The sequence below is a fragment of the Furipterus horrens genome, unplaced genomic scaffold (genome assembly GCF_987537825.1).
Source record: "Furipterus horrens unplaced genomic scaffold, mFurHor1.1.pri manual_scaffold_8, whole genome shotgun sequence".
NCBI classification, from domain to species: domain Eukaryota; kingdom Metazoa; phylum Chordata; class Mammalia; order Chiroptera; family Furipteridae; genus Furipterus; species Furipterus horrens.
In genome coordinates this window covers 99,605,854-99,626,542 of record NW_028327178.1, presented here as the reverse complement: position 1 = coordinate 99,626,542, position 20,689 = coordinate 99,605,854, and the positions used below count along the sequence as shown (strand labels likewise).

Below are 20,689 nucleotides of genomic sequence, written 5' to 3'. Positions count from 1 at the left end.
TTTGCTCAGGTTTCTCATCTTGGAAGAAGAAATATTCTGCCTTCACTAGAATTTAAGGTAAGGTGGCACCATGTGTTTAACACATACATTTCAGGCACCTGTCTAATCCTTTAGCCAAAAGGAGTGGTTTGTCTCCACAGGGTCTTATGTGACATGGCGCGGGTCACAGCCACCCCAGGGCAGCACAGACTTGAGCCTCTCCTGAGATGGAACTGATGACATGACAACCTTCAAGCTTTCAATTTTGGAAAGGAAAAAAAAAGTAACCCAATTGAATTCCCTAAAAATTCTCTCCCATGCAAAGCTGTTACAATATAAGGGGTGGGAAGGAGAATGAGAAGGATGAGTCAGGATGAGTCAGCATTAAGGAAAAACCTCTGCTTCTGGTAAACAGTTTGCTCTTTTACAGACAGGATTAGGATTACCCGACTCCGGCTGCTAAAAATACACAAATAACAGGTGGTATACATTATATAAGTGGTTCCAAAACAGAGACTCAGCCCAGGGACTCTGCAAAGGGAACAGTTAATTAGAGATGGGCCAGACCTTCCCCAGGGTCTGTTTCTTCTCTGAGAAGTCCCAAGACGAAGTAAGCATTTCCTTTAAGACAGGTAAGATCCTATACGCCTACTGCTCCCTCAAGTGACCTAAAGAAATGACTGAGCTTCCCTTCATAGAATTCATCTTTAAACTTACAACAATCCTGTAAGATGAGTGTTATTATCAACGTTGTATATAGATAAGAAATCGAGTTCAGAGAAGTTAAATGATTTACTTAAGGCTGCACAGTGGTAGCACCACAACGTGAACTCCAATCTGACTTGTAAGTGCTTGTTTCCCTCTATCTCACACTCCATTCAGAAACATGAATGAATCACCACAGGCAAGGCAATGCACCTGGTACCGGTACCACAGGGGCTACAAGGGAATGAGGCCACCCAATTATCAAGAAGCAAAATGAAAGGATAATAGGATTACTAGGAGAGACTCCCTTCTCGACATCCATAATCTTGAACAAGGCCAGCCACAGACGTTATCGCTGAAATACATGTGGAAAACGGATAAGTTTCCAATCAACTGAAACACAAGGCAGTCTGTGGTTAGTGTTGAAAGAGAGAACATGCTATGGGAATTAGGTTACATCATGCTGCAGGGCTCCAAGGAGGGTCCATGGCATTTGAGATAAGCTTGATAAATGCACTTGACAGTCAGCAGTGAAAACCGAAGAGATGGGTGGAGTACAGGGAGCAATACAGTGGGAGAAACCCTTTAGCACCTCCAGCAAAACGTGGAAAAGTAAAGCTGGAGGAGGAAATCGTGTGCGCCCCGAACGTACATTTTCTTTTAATTTAACCTATAGCTCCTTCATGAGGGGACTAGTTAGGTCAAGGACTCTAGTCTGTGGAAGGGAAGGGCAATTTTGGTTGTCACAATGTTTGATGGCTTCCTTAGTATTTAGCACATAGAGGCCAGGAGGTTAAAACGTCCAGCAAACGGTAAGGCAGTCTTATAGAAATAAAAATTGCCCTTACCTTACCTGGCTTTCAAACACCAAAATATTCATACAAGTGATGAACCTGTTTATAATTATCTGAGTCTAGAACTTAACTCCGTATTACAAGTTACAAAGCACTTTGCATGGTTTTAGAGGCAATATACTCATACATTGCTTGGAAAAGGAAAGATACAAATACCATGTAAAATGAAGACAATGCTTTGTTTTGTATGTAGGGACAAATTATCACATTTGTAACATACTTTCAAATAGTTTCAAAAAAACTGAAAAGCACATACACGTATGTAGATAAGGCATATTCAGCAAAATGTTAACATTGTTTGATCTGTAGATGTTTGTTTTACTTTTTCATTTTTTTCTGTATGTTTAAATTTTTCATAATAAAAAGCTGGAGGACAATTCACCTGGCCCTCAATAAGTGAGAGGTTATAATAGAGGCTAAGAGCACAGACCCTAGGGCTCTGTGACCTTAGGCAAGTTCCTTTCCCTCCCTGTGCCTCAGTTTCCCCATCTGTAACACAAAGATAATAGTGCCTACCTCAAGGATTGAATAATCTGATAAATGGGAGCTGGGGAGAACAGAGCTTAGCACAGATATGCACTACTGAAGTCAGAGGTACTATCACCCCACATCAGTAAATTAGTACCCATCCAACAACTGCCCATCTCTTTGAGTTTTCCCTGCAAGTAGAAAGATTGGAAATTCTCGACCAAGAGTCGTTTTCATGCTATTTCCTTCCAATCAGATCCTCTCCCTCCCTGCTGCTTCCTGAATCTGCTCCAGCCAGACAGATCCTGCTTAGCCTAGCACACTCAGGGCCTTGCTTTCTCCTCAGGCACCTCCAGGTTTTGTTCTCTCCCCATCCCACCTGCACACCCTTCTCCTCCCTCCCTCCCTCCTAATTCTTACTTATCCTTAAGGACATGGGCCGGGCATCAGCTCCTCTGTGAGCCCTACCAGACCCAGCCGTCACTTGGCTGTCCCCCTCTGGAGTCGTCCCAGAAACTGAGCCTAAGACTGCCTTCAAGTGTCAATTACCTTTCCATTTGTAGATATCTCTCTACACAGACTTTAAACTGCTTGAGGACAAAGGCCTTTCTTTGCGATATTTTCTTAGGCTTCTCACAGCCCCTCGAAAAAGACTCCTTATGAAATCTCCCTTTGATGTAGGCTGCTGCATTTGCTCTCTGAAACATGCCCTTGTTTTTAATGATGCCTCAGATAAAAAGTTGCCCCAAACAGAACACTTCACTTGACAACGTCTTCTGTGCTAACACAAAGCCCAGGGTGGTACCCAAAAAATCCAAGCTACATGTGCTGCACATGTAGAGGCCAGGACACACTAAAATACTGATCTAGGTGCCACCTGGTACCTCGTCCTGAACACACTCAAAGCCCAGCATGAGCTGTGTCTTCCTTTCCCTCCAAGAAAACCCATCATTCTGCCAGAATTCCTGTTGGAAGGAGCAATGTAATTAATGGGTGACATGCTGAGGGTGACCAGACCAGACTCCTTTTCCTGAGGTGGCTGCCAAGAGAAATGTATACAACACAAGGGAGCAAAGCAAGGAAAAGGAAGGCATCGTTGCAGACCAGGACTTTGACCTGGGCACCAGGGTAGAATTCCAATGAGTTAAGTCAGACCATGTTGTTCACAGTGTTCCCTTGCTTAGGACCTTCTAATACCTTCCACCGTGCTTAGAATGAGGTCTGTACTCCATCACAGTCTGCAAAGCCTCAGGTGACCAGGCTAGACTATGCCTCTTGCCTATCCTCCGGCACCATTCTGTCTGTTCTCTGAGCAGGACAGACTCAGCTCTGTTCTAAAGTCTTTGTGCCTGTGGCTTCAAGCCACGGTTCTACCACTTACTAGCTGTGTAGCCACAGGCAAGTATCTTAATCCCGCTGAAACTCAGTTTCCTCACCCACGAAGTTCAGTCATGTGGGAAGTATTTATCAAGTGCCTACTGCACACGTGTCCTGTTCTAGGCTTTGGAGATACAGTAATGGATTGGAGAGACAAGACTCCCACTCTCTTTAGCTCACCTTCTACTGGACAAAGGGCAATGAAACAAATAAGACCATTTCAGACAGTTGCAAATTCTACAACGAAAACGAAATCGAGCACTGGGGCAGGTGGCTGAAAGTGGGGAAGGCAGGCTACATCACAGACAGTGGTCAGGGAAAAGTTGCCGTGGGGAGTGGGCATTTGAGCTGTTAAGGAAACAGTAAATGGTACCTGGGATCTCTCTGTATTACTTTCTTCTTTTTAAATCTTCACCCGAGGACATGCTTATTGATTTCTGAGAGAGGGGAAGGGAGGGAGGGTGAGAGGAGAGAAACATCGATCAGGTGCCTCTCGCACAGGCCCCGACTGGAGCCAAACCTGCAACCCAGGCGTGTGCCCTGACTGGGAATCAAACCCTTCAGTTTACGGGACGACACTCCAACCAAATGAGCCGCCCTGGCCAGGGCATCTCTGTATTATTTTCTACAACTGCATATGAATCTTCAATTATCTCAAAAAGTCAAGAAAAAATCACCCTGGCTGCTATGTGGACATTTATATACATGCATACATAATAGACAGACATAATACCTTTTCAAACTTTAATCATCTGTTTTATTTAACCCAGTATTTCTAAAACATTACCTTTTCAACATGTAAATACAAAAATGATTAATGACATTCTCTTTGCACTAAGTCTTTGAAATCCAATGTGTACAGTACATCCTAATTCAGAAGAGTCACATTTCAGGTGCTCAAAGGCCTTTGATCACGGGCATTTAACTCTGAGCCCCGCTCCTCTTGGTACCCATTGCCCTCACCCCAGTTTTACTGGGGTACAACAGACACATAACGCTGTATTCGTTCTAGACGTGCAACCATGAATCTTACAGTGGGACAAGAAGGGAATCAGGAAAGCCTGTGAGGAAGCTGTGCTGTCGGGTGGCGCACAGGCTGCGCAGTGGAGGAGGGAGTGTTTTGTTGCTATAGCAACGTAACCAAACGGACTGTCGCAGACGGGGTAGTGAGAGAGAGAGCAAGGAAGGTTTTTAGTTTAAGCAAGCAGGTATTTAAATCATGTCTACCTAACAGTGCTTCTGTGAGAATTAAATGAACCAACAGATGCAAAACACCTAACACAATGCTAAGCACACAGTAAATGCTCAATATATTTTGAAATTTAAGAAAATAATCCTAAAATTCCAGCACATAAAAAAAAGATACGGTACACCTCAGACACTGGATAGAATCCCCCAGCTCCTACAGAAGTTAAAATTAGTTCCAAACTTCACTTCAAGGAATATATTTATACCCCTTCCTAACTGCCTTTTCACTCAAAGAGACATAAATATATATGAAAGAATTTGCATAATTATAAAAATCCAAAGTTTTTCCTCTCAACCCTCTCAATTCAGAAGTTTGAATTAAGATTTAAATTATAAGTAGCATATCTTCTAATACCACATTGGCTAGATGACCACTAGAAATAACTTGTGCTAGACCCTTTGAAAAGAAATATTAACAAAATATACTGGAATCCCAGGGGGGGAAAAATCAAGAAAAGAGATTGTGTAATAAAACATTTAAATGGAACAGTCTATGGGAACTAAAGCTGAGAGTTCATATGTCATTGGGACCGAAGAGTGGCATTAGGATACTGCTCTTTATGAGATAAAACTGTCCTTTGTGTTGTTTTTGTTATTCGAGGGCAGAGAATGGGAGTTTAGCTTGTTTGACTGAAAAGTTTATAAAAGTACAAGATGCTATAAATCACAGATGGAAAGAAGGCCACGTTTTTACTAACTGAAAAAAACAAAAATCACACTTTTAAAGTCAAATCTAGTGGCGAGCGGTATTCTGAAAACAGAAAACCTTCCCAACAAATTTAAGTGCAAGGCACTGGCTTTCTGACCTGCACTTAGGCAACCTAGGAGACATGACAGCTGATTGTCCTGTCCAAACAAACACTGCAGAAATCTGTTACAGCCATTGGGGCCCTCCATTTCTCTTCCCACAGTATCTCCTAATTCTTATCTCAGACAGATGTGTGTGTGTCTGGTTTGGATGGATGTCCTACATAATTAGAATTCTTTGCAGGACTGAGGAGAAAACAACGTGTTTAAAACTTGGTCTCCATTTTTTTTAAAAACTGATTTTTTTTTAGAGGAATTCTGGCTTTGGGAAAAGTATTTTAATTAGGAGTTGAGCAAAGTGTTGTCAGAAAAATAATAGACAAATGAAGACACTGTTTATATTTCAAAGATGGTGAAACAGATTTAGCTGCAAAATTTTACCAACACTAATCCCCAGTACACAATTTCTTCAGAAAACTATTTTTATCCCTTTATCAACTCGGTTGATAAGTATTTCATTTCTTGTGCATATATGGACAAGCTATATAAGGCAAAATTGTTTTCATGCTTTAGAAACAAACAGTTTGCAAAAGGAAATGAAGCTTATTGCACTATGCCGTTTATTTGCTAGGCTGAAAAACAACTCTGGGGCTCACTAATATGAAGCCTCAGAATGAGAATCCAAGCAGGAAACAGGCCTGACTTCCCCAAACTCCAGAAGAATAGTCCCTCCGGACCAGAACACCACTGTGGAAAACTGTGATTGATGCTAATTAAGCCAGACAACATGTACATGGATTCTTTCATTGCCTTGTGTGGTATATAAGATGCTATTATCATTCCCATTTTTTCAGATGAAGAAACTGCAGCTCAGAAAGGTTGGTGTTCAAAGTCACCAAGTTAGGTCCAGGTTGGGGAGCTCAGCTGGTTAGAGTATCATCCTGATACATCAAGGCTGTGGGTTCAATCCCTGGTCAGGGCACATACAAGAATCAGCCAATGAGTGCATAAATAAGTGGAATAACAAACTGATGCTTCTCTTTCTCTCTCTCTCTCTCTCTCTCTCTCTCTCTCTCTCTCTCTCTCTCTCTCTCTCTCTCTCTCTCTCTCTGTCTCTCTCTCCCCTCCCTCATCCCCCCTCCCTCCCTCCCTCTTCTTCTTTCGAAAAAAGTCACCAAGTTAGTAAGTGCCATGGCTACCAAACTCAGCTCCCTCAAGCAATGCAGTAGTGATAGTAATGGCAGTGACAGTGGTAGCAGGGACAGCCCTAAGTCATACTCGCTTTGTGCTGGGCATTGTTCTTTGCCCCATTCATGTGTCAACTCATGTGACCTTCATGACAACCCTAACAGGTGCACAGGCAGGTTTGCCTTTGAGTCACCAACCTTCCCTTTCACCACCCTGCGCACCACACATCCCTGCTTCTTTGCACCCCAGAGTCATATTTTCCCTGCCCTCGTCCCAAATCAAAACTGGCTCTAAAATGTTGATAATTATGGAAGCTGTATGATGGGTAACGAGGGTTTCTTTATACTATTCTACCTTTATGCTCGAAAATTACCTTATACACCTTAAAATTTGTTTACTCTGCCATGGAATCTGACCTATTAAAGAAGCTAGAAGCTAGCCTCCGCTAACAAATTCAAAGTGAGTGTTGTAGAAGACAGATACATAAGAAAGCCACCTTACTCCATGAACATAAAACGAGCGCCCATTATTTTAGAATAAATAAAGGCCCAATGTATGACATCTGTCCTCAACTAGCTAGGGGTTCAGTAGCAAAGCAAAACAAATGCAAAAGTAATTACAGAGGAGGGCTATTTATAAGAAACGTTATAAAAAGAAAAGCGCAAACAAAGCGCTATGTGAATTGGAAAAAGAAGTCACATCAGGACAAATTCCATTACACGTAACTCTCCGGGATGATCCAAACTTCTTGGTGTATTAAACACGAAACATCATCTAAACTCAGTGAGTGGCCCACGAGAAGAGATGGAGCTCACCCCAAAAGCAAAATGAGCGCTGGAAAGCCCACACGCCCTCATGACGATAATGGTCTCCAGACAGAAATCCAGGTCTCTAAGTGAAGAGAGGCAGAATTCCTCAAAAGCCTTAGGATCAAACATACTCCTTAGAGAAGATTTAGCTGGAAAGAAAACCAACAAAATGCCACTTAGAACACTAAAAACTGAGAAACAATGTAAAATGCTCGGGATTAGGCTTTGGTGATATTACTCACGATGCCCAGTCATCCACACATAACAACTTAAAAAGAAATACAGTAGAAGCTCTCTCCCTGATGTGACCGGCACTACAAATTCTTGGTAAGAAACCAAGGCTTTTTCTTGAGAATAAATTCTAGCAATTAAAATTCCGGCATGAACCACACCCATGATGCATGTCTACGATTTCTGGTTTTTACTGGAAAGCCTCTCGTTTAATGAAGTCGGAGGGCAAAATCCTACATTTTGATGAACGCTTGTCCTCAGTCTTTTCAGAGATCTCATCTACCTATAATTTGACAAGACCTTTTGTTAAGTCATTTGTCAGATCTTTTAAACACATTCAACTTATTTTTCACAAAAACAATGTCTTTTTCTCCCCCTCTTTGGTCACATATTTCACTAGTTAACACTTCGTTATTTTGTAATTCAGTAACAAGTAGAACAGACTTGGAAACAAACCCATCTGACTCTTGTTCCTCCTCTGCCTCCTCCTCCTCCTCCTCCTCCTCTTCATGGTAAATACTCACCATGTGTTTAATACATGCCAGGCACTGTTCTAAGCGCTGTGCATACAATAAGTCCTTTAATCCTCAGAGGCTAGGTACCACTGTCACCACCACTCCACAGATAAGGACACTGAGGCACAGTGAGGTTAAGGAACTAGCCTGAGGCCACACAACTAGAAAATGGCAGAGAATTCTAACAGAGAGTGAGTCTGGTTGCAGGTTGGTGACTTCAATCACCACACGAAAAACTCCCCTAAAACCGAGCCAGTGAGAGAGTCCATGTGCTGATGCCCCAGAGCAATGCTGCTCAAGCTTTTGAACAGATTTTGAACACTGAAGCTTCTGCAGTGATGGAAACGTTCTCTATCTGAAACAGCTGTCCAGTGCTGCATCACGAGTCACATGTGGCTACCAAGACTGAGATACTGAATCTTTAATTTAATTTAAATTAACCAGATACATGTGGACAGTGGCTGATGCACTAGGCAGCAGAGTAGAGCTGTTTACTAGCTGAGAACATTCAGAGGGCCATGGGAAAGAAACCCTCAGTTTTATAGTGAGAACAGAGGGGATCTGTTAATCTAGCTAGCACCTGTTACGTGGAGACTGTTTAAGAAGCTTCTAATGCATGTTACCTGACATGAAAAGATACTTATCATGTGTTTAAGTGGAAAACATGAATTATAAAACATTAGTTAAGGTATGATCTCATTACTATTTGATTTAAAAATCGGGAGTAGAAAGAGAGTAAACAGATATAAAAGCGGCCTCCTCCAAGCGGAGGGTAGAGTGGGCAGGGCTGGCTGCTTTCCCGGTGAGAACTGCACATCGCCGGCCTAGAGCCATTCTGCCTTTCTTCCACAGCAACAGAAGTCCTATACTGGGGGGAAGAGCAATGTGCCCAGCTAAGAAACTACACCCACCAGCCTCCCTCACAGATGAGAACCGACAATAAGCTCAACGTGTAGGTTGGGACTTCCGGTACTTACTTTAAATGGTGCGCTTTGCTTTTTCCCTTTCGTACTTCTTCCTGCCTCAAGGAAAAACAATTTGGCTAGAGCCAGAAGCCCACTTGTGGCCCCATGCTGACCACAGGAGTGCCAGACACGTGATAAGGATGGTACAGCAGAGAGAGAGAGAAGTCTGGACTGCCTGATGGCACTGTGGATCTGCCATCCCAGCAACAGACTGCCTACTTTGGACTTGGTTATATTTTTTAAGAGAAAAATAACCTGCGTTGTTTTAATGCACTGTTATCCGCAGCCGACGCAATTCCTAGCTGACCAATCTACTCAGCATGCATTCATTCCTCCTACTCACAGAAAAATACCCTTCCTACAGAAACACAATTCTGATCCTGATTGGCCTGAAGATCATTTCGCCCCCTAGCACAAGCCCAGTAACTCGCGCCATCCTTATTACACCCACCTGACAAACAAGGAGACCCTGAAACTTAAAAAGAAAGGTTCAGTAACTTATGCATGAAACTAGAAAGTGCCTGGGTCAAGATTTGAACACAGGTCCAAAGGACTCCAATGCTTCCTAACCATGACTCTGTACTACTTGCTTCCTTAGGATACATAAAAACATAACTATGATTTCCCTGAGGTTGTGCTATTTTACTTTTATTTCTTTTGCTATCTTTTTGTTTTGCTTTTGCACTATTTTAAAATAGTCTATTCTCTTAACTCTCTAAGTATACTATACTCCTCAGACCACAAGTCCCAGTTTTTTTGGTTTGGAAATACGGCCACCACATTCACTATGCACCACGTATGACATGCAAAGATTATCGAGAACCACTGACTGTTAAACCTGTGTACACAGGAGAGCACTGTAACTACATGTGTTCCGCTGGGATGGAAAATTAGGGTCAGACCATCAACTTTTCTCAGTTTCCTTTTGGTGGGAAATACAAACACACAGCAGATGGACTTATAGAACTGGGAATGGGAGGGGGAAAAAAGATAACTCACATACATTAAGTCCCTTCTAGTTGCCAAGTTTTATAATGGTTAATTCCCCAAAGGCCTCATGAAACAGTTTTCAGATAAGGAAAGTGAGATGAAAAGACTTTGTCCAAGGTTACCCTGACTTGCCTGAAATCCAAGTTCTTCCCACTATACAACTCTGCGTTCTTATGAGTTCTAGAACTTTTCAAATATTGGCTAAAAGAGAACAATGACTCTCAGGCCATAGGAAAGCTATGCCATTTTATTAGCCTCCTTGAAAACATTTTAATGAAGTTTCAGTTACTTTTAATCATGGTGCCTTCAGCTTTAATAGGTTATCCATAAGAAAATAAACCTAAAGTGCTTCAGGTAACCTAAAAACCACAAGGAAACAGATACTATGTTTCAGATACACACAGTCATTATTTTCTTAGGTTACAAAAGTACAATCAGGAAGCAATAGAATGCTAAGCTTTGATACAAATATTCAAATAGAAACAGTCTAGTCTTAAAAGTACACTGGCTACAGAGAATCACTGAAAAAACCACCACCCAAATCTGCCTCATGTATAACTAAATGTTATAATAATTGTTTATGAAAACTCAGAGGCTATATTTTTAAGTGACATATGTATATAATAATGGCATTCCCCAGGCAGCTGAGCTCCCCAAATAAGGAATGTTATAGCATAGAATTAAGGATTACTTTGATAAAAGTAAAAATTAAATTCAAAACAAAAAAGTATTTATGTACAAAACACTTTACACAGTTTCTCTGTTCACAAGGTATCGACCATTTGCCTATCTCCCCCAAATCCTACCATGTCCAGAGTCACCCCAAGTAGGTGCTAATTTCCACTTAATATCTTGTAGCTATTAGTTGCCTCAAACCAAAGGAGACTGCTAATCATTTTTTCAATAAAAAAGAGCATGCCAGCAGTCCATATAGAATAAAGGCAGCAGCTGAAAAATGAAACTGGGCAGGGCTTGGGGTATCCAGAGGTTTAACTGGTCAACACAAAAACATATTTCAGAAATAATAATAGCAGCTAATATTTACTGAGTGATTCTCAGAGCTAGATACTGTCTTAAGTGCTTTAAATACATATTCAGTCCGCACAACTCTATGCAGCAGGTGCTATTATTAAGGAAATTATCATACATTTATTCAAAACATTCCTGGGAGACAGAAAAGCTTTGAAATTTGGCTTCCCCACTTACTGGCAGATTCTGAGCAACTTACACTTTCTGAATTCCAGTTTTCACAGCTTAAAATGCTAAGTGTACACTGTAGTCCAACATCTGCATTTTCTAATCCCTCATCTCTGGTGTCACTAAATACCCCACCCACTCACGTCCTAAACCAACCCTGATTAGGGCAGGAACAATATTAGGGCTACCTGTGTTACCACTGTGTCCATGAGAGGTCTGGCTGCTCCTATGCAAATCCCATGCCCCAGAAGCCAGCCCAAGGGCTGAGTCAGTTTGTCTATCTGCCCAGTCCTGACTTTTTCCCCCCTTCCCAACAAACTTATATTAAGGAGGCTCCAGCATGCCTTTTAATGATGCCAGTACTAGTTATAATCATATACATCACCTCAAGGGTAACAGAGAGTCAAAAACACCAGTATATGTGAAGACCCCTGGAGAGTTCACATTTCTTCATGTATTCAATTGAGCTTGAATACAGGAGGATTAGATCATAAGGGCTTATATAATTTTAGTTCATTAGAATTCACCCCAAAAAGCCTTTAAAGGAAATTCTGAAGTGGATCAATATACTGTACTATTTTATTAGTTGTAGATTTGAACATAACTAAATCCTTGGCTGAGAAACTTGGTATATCTCAGGGTGGTCATTTGAACACTGGAACAATATGGTTTTGACCATGACCCTGATAAGAAATACATTTTTACATCATGGCTCAAACAGACATACATGAACAGAGCTGAAACAAAAACCTTACAAAACAAAGCTTATTTTTACTATATGAGATGCACTCTTTTCTTTTTCCGGCTCTATTCTATATTTTCATTTAAAAAAAAAAGCTGGACCCCCTCCCTCAAATAATTCCTCAACATACTAATGTGTAACAACTCACCATTTGGAGAACACTGATACAGGCAGGCCTTTCACTGCGTGGTTTTGCCGATACATAAGACAATCCCAGAAAAGCAATGTTGTGAACCACCAGTGTTGGACAGAGAATGGAGGACCTGTTTATTTTTTAATATGTTAAACGGAGGGATTCTTCTCCACTACCAGGGCAGAGAATATATGACAGTATGCAAAGGCTTCCATGAATCGAGACCATGGGATCTGCCAGCAGCACGTGACTCGGCATCAGAAAATCTGGACTCGTTTTGCAACCACTAATGAAATACTAGATCTAGGCAATGATCATTAATAACTGCGACCACTCTGTAAGACAGATGAGTAACTTATAATGGATAGATCATGCAAATAACACCTAAATCCAGTGATCAATCTTCTTAACATACAGAGAACTAGACTCTTACTGCCTGCTGACACAGTACACACCACCACCTATTAAAAACAAGGGCAATAATAATGGGAATACAGGAACACATCAAGGAGATGCAATCAGCCAAATCCACAATGTGATAAGTTGTACAGGACCTTATTTTTTCAATAAATAAAAGAAGGATAAAGAAAAAAAAAAAGAGAGAAATTGCTATAGATCAAAAGACATAAGACAATCAAAAGATGTTATAGGTGGACCTTGTCTGAATCCCAATTCAAACAAAGCAATTGGAAAAAGAAACATTTATGAAATAGTTGAAGAAACTGAATACCAAATGGATATTAAGTAACATTTTGGAATTATTACTATTTTTCTTAGGTGTGATAATGATATTGTGATTATAGAGAAAAAGTTCCTATCTCTTAGGTATACATATTGAAGAATTTACTAAAGAAATATGATGTCTAGGATTTACTTTAAAATAATCCAAGGTAGGGAAGGTGGGGGTATATATGAAGTAAAATCGACCCTATGTTGATAACTTGAAGTTCATGTTGGGTATAAGGTATTTATTGTAATATCCTTTGTATTCCTGTGTACGTTTAAAATTTCCATAATAAGAAGCTATTCAAAAAGAAAATAAGAAAACCTAGATTCAAACTCCAGGATTTATGAAATGTAGGATCTGGGAGATCTCTTGAATCCTTTGTTCTTCAATTTTTTCATCTGAAAATGGGAATACTAATCCCTAGCTCACAGAATTGTTTTGAGGAATAAATGAGATCATGGACTGACATCTTCTGAAACCCAGCTCTTATAAACTGCAAAACTCCTACAAATGTTATCAAAACAGTTCTCTCTGTCTGCAACACTCTGGAGACAGAGAAAGATTACAGGTTTGTGGGAGTAGAAATAGTAACAAGCTGAATCCATTCAGACTCTTAAAGGGTTTTTGTTTTGTAATAACTCCTTCATGTGACGCTGTTTACTTTACACTGGCCCTTTTCTCCCAAAAGGAGAGTGTCAAAGATATTTCCAATAAATTGAAGTTCTCTAACTTGAGTTGTTTACATTTCTTGTTTACCTTCCCAATTATTCATATTTCCCCTATTAAAGGTAGAAAGTAAATTTACAGGAGACTGTGTTGCTGAGATAAAACTGAACACAATGGAGTCAATGTAATGTAAATAGGACTTTGTTTGAAGTATTCCAGGTGCTTGGAGAAGAACAGATATGTATCTTTCAGTACTAATGCTTCATCTCAAAATGAAAGGAAATTAATGAGGTTCAAGTCTAAGGAACACAAAGGGAAAGTTGGCACAAGCTGGCTTCAGCGGGCAGAAGGGGTTGGAGAGCTGGAGTGATCTTTCTATAATGCAAATCTAATTAAGTCACTGCCCTTCATCGGCTTCCCTCTGCTTTCAGGAAAAAGTCCAATCGCCTGAGCAGACTCAGGTGGCTCTCCGGCCTTATTTTCACCCTCCTCCAGGGCCGATGCCCCTTTCCCACCACAGGTGGGAAGGCTTCCCCTTCCACTCCTCTCCCCGCCCCTTAGCTCTCAAGTCCTGTTGATTCTCCTGAAATGTCTCTCAAATCTGCCCTCTCCATCCCATTCCCACCTCCAGTGCCCTAAATCAGGCCTTTTTTTTTTTTTTTAACCTTTACTCTTCCATCTCCCCAAACAGGATAAATATACCCTTATTGATTTTTTCTTATTATTATTATAAAGGCAATTCATGCTCATAAAAAAAAATGCAATAAGGAAAGGAATAAAAGTCTCCCCATAACCTCATGACACAGACATGAAGAACTTATCTTCCTAGTACATCCATGTTCATGACAGCATTAGTCACAAAAGCCCAAATCAGGAAGCAACCCCAATGTCCAAATACATACACTGTATATGCAAAAAGGAATACAATTCAGCCTTAAAAAATAAGGAAATTTTGATACTTCCCAAACTAGACGAACCTTGAAAACATGCTAAGTGAAATAAGCCAATCACAACAAGACAAATATTGTATGATTCTAGTTATGTGAAGTATCTAGGGCAGTCAAGTTCACACAAACAGAAAGTAGAATGGTGGTTGCCAGGGACTAGGGGGATGGGGAAATAAGAAGTTGTTTAATGCTTGTTTAATGGGTATAAAATTGCAGTTCCACAAGATGGGGAAGTTCTGGAGATTGACTGCACAACAACATGAATATTCTAAATACTGCTGAAATGATAAATCTTATGTTATGGGTATTTTACCACAATTAAAAATTTTTAAAATTTAAAGAACTACTCTTTCCAGACATTTTTCCTATAAATATGAATGCATACATTTAAAAAATTAAAAACTAGGAACATACTGTAATGGACATGGATCACAGTGTAGTGACTGCCAGGTGGTGGTGGGGGAGGTGGAGCAGGTGAGTGGAGGTGGGAAAGGGTAGAGGAGCGATAAATGGTAATGGAAGAAATATAATAAAAAATGGGGACATACTGTAATCTGCCTTTCATATCCAACCATATGAGGTTAAACATCTTTCTCATATATTTAGTTTCCTATTCTTTTTTAATGGCTAGTAGTACCCATCACATGACTGCACCATAATTTAACCAGTCTGTCTGCAGTTTTTCAATATTATAAACACATCATAGTCAACATCTTTGCATATTTCCTCATTATGTCTTATGATAGACATATGGGTTTTTACATACTCCTTTTTGGGTATCAATATCGTGATTTTCCCAAGGAAAGAATATCTCCTCTTCACCCAAACACCTGTCCTGCACCCTAGCCAACTCTTGTTCTCTTTGGCTAGCCTGGCACATTTAAAGTTTATTCCTGGTGCTTATTTTTCATATTGCTACTGTCATTTCACCTTCAATTACATTTTCTGACTACTATTGCTTGCATAGTGACTGCTTTTTGTCTCTCTTGTAGCTGCTTGTTCACTTAACTCTGTATCTAATTATTTTTAACTTAATTCTGTTGAATCTTCTCAGCAGTAATCATGTTATAGGCAGGCAATCATATTGTCTAGATAGTTATTAAGAGTAAAAGCTCTGGGCTCAGGCAGACCTGAATTCAAATCCTATGTGACCTTGCATAAGCATTTTCCCTCAGTTTCCTCATCCATAAGCTGGGAATTATAAGGAGGCTATCCAGCAGCACGGTCATAAAGGTCATATTAATTGAGATTAGTGCATGAAAAGTGCTTAACACAATATTAGTTCAATAAGTGTCTGCTATCTGCAAATAATGAAAATAAAACTTTATCTCCACATTTACACTTTTTTTTCTTGCTGCATTATACTGGTGGCACTCCTTTTCAGCATTGCCTCCCAATTCTCAAAATAATGCAGAGGCCATTAGCCTTCTTTTAAAGCATCTCATCCACTCTCACCTTCTCAGGAAAGTTGTACTATTGATTTTCCCCTTCATCTTCTGTATTTTCTCAGTCTCTTCCTCGCTCCTCTTTGCCATCAGCATTTAAATCTGCTCACATCTGGGGCTCTCTGCGGCTTAAAAAGGCTTCACCTGATTCTCTCGTCACCCTCCAGCCTTCTCCCTCTTCCCCTCCACCAAATCCTTCCAGCTGCCTACACTTCGTCTTTCTCACATCCCACGCTCTCCTCATCCCACGGGTATATACCTTGAAGCTTTGGAAGCTGCTGGTATTAGATTCCGCCTCCATCATTTCACCAAATCTGCTCAGTTAGGTCCCCCATGACCTCCGTATTTATTTATCCAAAGGACACTTTAATGCTTAACTTATCTAATTGGAAACCTCAGCAGCATTCAGCAAAGCTGGGCTCTTCCTTAGGCTTTCATTACTACACAATCCTAGGCCTCCTCCGACTTCTCTGGCCATTTCTTCTTGGTGTTGTCTAAGTGAATGGTTCTTCCAAGAGTGTTCAATGCAGTGGCCCCGAATGATCTGGGACTTTTAAAATCTCTCTCTGGATGGATCTCTTCCAATATTGATTAAGTTCTAGTTGTACTGGATGGCTTTCTCTTTTAAGTATCGATTTAAGTTCAGTTTTGCTAGACTGCTTTCCTCTCCATGAAGGTATTTTTTTGAACATGTTTGGAATACACACCATAATGGCAGGGACCTAATCCCTTACTGCCTACACAATACCCAGCACACAGTAGATGCTCAATAAATACTTTTTGAATCACAAATGAATGGCTGCAATGTGAAAGCAGGTTGGAGAGGTGATGACGCCAAGCAAGAGTAAGAAAAAAACTCGTCTTTCTGAAACCATACCTTGATCAAACGCACACAACACACTCACCGACTGCTTAAAATCCTCTATCCTGCCCTCAAGATAAAGTCCAAATGCCTCAAAACTTGCAAGGAGATGCAAGGAAAGTCTTTCAGAACGGGCACCTCTGATCTCTCAAATATCAGGTAGTCAGACCACTTCCACTTCTCAGAGTACAACTCCAGCCTGTGACATCCCAGCCCATTCCCAGGAAGCCTGCAACTCCCAGCCTAGAAAGACACTGTGCGCTCTCCAGCCTAATCTTCTGACCAAGAAAGACAGACTTCTATCTCATTGTGGAAGTCATCCCCTTGTGGAATCTCTCTTTGCCCATCCACCCTCACGTCATCTCCCACATTCTGGGTTAACTGCCTTCTCTGTGTATTCATTGCCCCCTGTATGTCCTAAGTCACAGCGCGAATCAGGACAAACTCCTATTTATGCTGTAAAACCCAGGTGTTCCCTGAGGACGAAACACACCTGTGCAATCAGCACTGACACACCTACACGCTCAACGACAGACCTGACCTCCCTGTTAGTTACAAGTATACCTTCGCGATGTGGCAAATTGGGTTCTAGACCACAGCAATAAAACAAGTATTGCTATAAAGCCAGCTCTGGCCTGTTTGCTGGTGGCGGGTCTTGTTTTTCATTTGTAAAAAGTGCAACACCTGTGAAGTGCAATAAAAATCAGGAGCAATTAAACGAGATATACCTGTAGTTGTAATAATAAAAGCTCCCACGTACGTATTGAGGACTTACCTGCAAGGGTTTTAAATATAAATCTACTTTGTAATAACCTTGTAAGACAAGCGCTATCATTATCCCCATTTCGCAGACGGGAAAACTGATACACAAAGAAGTCAATCCTTTCTGGCCTCAGAAGTCACATAAACAGACATGTTCTGCAGTTTTGAGTTATTCTCCGGTCCCTACACAAGAAGGTCTTTTCTGATTTTAAGAGAACTTTCGGATCAGGCCCAGCAATGGCCCGAAAATACAGTGAACAGCCCCGAACGCACTCCCAGCCAGCGCCTAGCAGGGTTAAAGCGCGCGACGGGGCGCCGCCCCAGCGCAGCTGAGCGGTCCGGCCGCAGTCTCCTTCCCGGGGGCCCCCAGCCGCCCAGCCCCTGGCCCGCTGCAGAGTCAACACTGCGGGGGCGTGTTTGGCCGCGACTGCCCCCTCCGCCCCTGCTCACCTGCGGTCCCGCCGCCTCGCCGCCTCGCCGCGCCCGGGCCGTCGGGCCGCAGCGCCTCCCCCGGTCTGCTGGCGTCCGCAGCGCGCGCGGAGCCCGTTTCCTTGGCGACCGGAGCGGCTGAACGCCCGCGGCTCGCGCTACGGCGGCTCGGAGGGGACCAGGCGGGTTCGCCCGTCCTTCCGCGGCCCCGGGGCGGGCGGCGGAGGGACAGCGGCTGGGAGTTGGAGGCGGTGATAAACCCGCGTGGGGTTTGGCATCGTAGAACTTCCCCGCGAAACAAAGGAGAGGAGGGGAATGCGTGGGGAAAGGGGAACAGCGAGGCCGGGGGAGGACTTGAGCTCGGATTTTGCCTGTGCCTCGATTTCTCTCTCTCTAGCGTGGGAAGGAGGCTATTCGGAGAGAGGACGGGGCCGTCGGCGGAAGCCTGCTAGACTGGGAATATTTAAAGACGTGAAAACTGATGTGGGAGGGATGGCAGATGCCTCTTTCTTTAGTCTCCGAAGCGGTGGTGTGGCAAAGAATAAGTACCCTTGTTTCTTTGGGCTCAAGGTGACAATGAGATCACCACATTTAATTTCAACATGGGAAATAATTTGTGATCAGCAATTGTACTTCTTGGAATAATCCTGCAGGTAACACTGGAACACGAGCATAAAGGATATTCATTGCTCCGTTGTTTGTAAAAGGGAAAGGATGAAGACCGGTCTAAACGTCCATCAGTAGGGGATTGCGTATATAGGGTGCATTCATAAAACGGATTAAGAATTAAGAGACGTAGGTAAAATCTAGATGTAGACCTGTAGAAGGAGGTGATAATACATATAATGCTGGCATAGGTATATATGAACTCTGGAAAGAGATCTGGGAGATGTAGTATTTTCAAAAACCAAGTACATGCATTATCTTTTCAAACTATATAGGAGTGTAAGGGGTCAGAATATGCCCCTTTGTAAGGATTATCTTGAGTTGAAGGCAATTGAAAAGTAGACACATAGACTCTGTCCTCTCCCTATAAATTTCCCTTTAAGTGCCCCACCACCACCACCACCACCAGGAAGGGCAGAATTTTATCACAGGAGACAATTCTAGACTCTTAGCAGTGAGAAGAATATACATAACAAATCTTGCTAAAACAACATATATCTTCCATTAATTTCTGCCATGTATCTACCTTCCCAAAGCCTGCCCCCCAAAAGCCTAAATCCCTTTCCATTGTCTTACCACTTCTCTACAAACTTAAAATTTACCAGCCTTGAGACCCTGGCTGCTGTGGCTCGGTGGATTGCGCGTCGGCCTACGAGCTAAGTGCCGCTGGTTCGATTCCCTGTCAAGTTCCCAGTTGTGGGCGCGAGTGAGAGGCAACCACACCGTGATGTTTCTCTCCCTCTTTCTCCTTTCCCTTGTCTCTAAAAAGAATAAAATAAAAATAAAGTTAACCAGCCTTGGTCAATTGGTATAAAAGCTCCGTGTCTAGCCAGCCCAGTCACTGAATTTAAGAGATTAGAAGAGAATTTTTTCTCCCTACAGGGAGAAAAAAATACCACCTAGTTCTGACAACTTATAAATACGGGAGGGGCTGCCCGAGGTGGCAGTGAGCCCTATCCTTAGCAGGGATGTTGCTGAGGGGTTCTTACAATAGGTGGAAAATTGGAGTAGAGGATCTCAAAGATATGCTTTCCCCCAACTTAGCCAACTAGAGGGGGCACACATAAACATTTAGGGTTAAAAATACAGAGAGATGGGCAGGCTCCCACATTTGGGAGGACTAATGCTGACAGGTCAGAAAATGAAAAATTCTTCAGCTGCTGGCTTGACCCAATGTTCCTCACTGAACATAAACAGTGCACAGAATGTAAACAAATATCAGACAAGCCTCCTCCATAATTGGAACGAAGAGACTAATATGATCCAACATCTTCCTCTTCTGACTAACACGAGTGTGTCCTGCTTCTTTTTCAATTCTGGCCCCGCTTTAATCTTCCTACCTCCTGGAAAAAATTATTAAGATACGTAATCATCAGACTGTTCCTGCTTCTTGTCTGTATCCAATTCAAAACAATTCCCCACTTCCTTACACCACTCTTAGAGACACCCAGCATAAACCCAAATCCTAACATAAGCTCTTTCCAAGTCCCTCTTACCAAGACACATCACTGTTTCCCTGGTCTGTGTTCTCCCTTAAAGAACAAGCTAAATAAATCATCTTTTTGATTACAGGGTTTTAAGTGCTACCTGGAAGGTTCAGTGGTCCTGAAGCAACCTGACTTAGGCAGGTATTTGGGGATAGTGTTACAATAGAATGAGTAGCAGAGGGGAAATAAAGGCAGGACTCTCACCACTGCAATCTAAACTTAATAGAAGAGGCTAGAAGTAGGGGGAGATATGTCTCACTGGCTAACTCAGCAGTCCTGGGCCTGGTCTGATAATATTGCCAGGTGTTCCAACAACACAAGAAAACATCATGCTAACACAGGAGCAGGGAAATCCTTGAAATCCTATGTATCCTTTTCACTATCTGGGAAGGAAAGCCTTTGAAACGGTGCTTTCATTCCAAGGCCAGAAAGGCAGGAGAGGGTCACAGAGCCCAAAAGGGAAGAGTTCCAGAAAACAACTTTGATTAATTGCCTACCACTGGTCACTATCTGTTTTACAAGGGAGCCCCTAATGCTTACAGAGAGCCCA

At 42.0% G+C, this 20,689-nt stretch overlaps 1 protein-coding gene and 1 long non-coding RNA gene across 3 annotated transcripts in view; one reads left to right on the top strand and one right to left on the bottom strand.

Moving 5' to 3' along the window:
- PKIG (cAMP-dependent protein kinase inhibitor gamma) overlaps positions 1-18,097 on the bottom strand; it is a 73,719-nt gene extending 55,622 nt beyond the window's left edge. The window contains exon 1 of one of the 2 annotated variants that reach the window (XM_090286449.1): positions 18,008-18,097. The gene's annotated coding sequence lies outside the window, so the exon portion shown is untranslated. The remainder of the gene's footprint in view (positions 1-18,007) is intronic. The other variant, XM_090286447.1, reaches the window with a different exon arrangement.
- LOC150003606 (uncharacterized) lies at positions 517-6,184 on the top strand. The gene is made up of 2 exons (XR_016512672.1): positions 517-611; positions 6,010-6,184. It is a non-coding gene; the product is annotated as an uncharacterized LOC150003606 (long non-coding RNA).
- Positions 18,098-20,689: the final 2,592 nt, after the last annotated feature.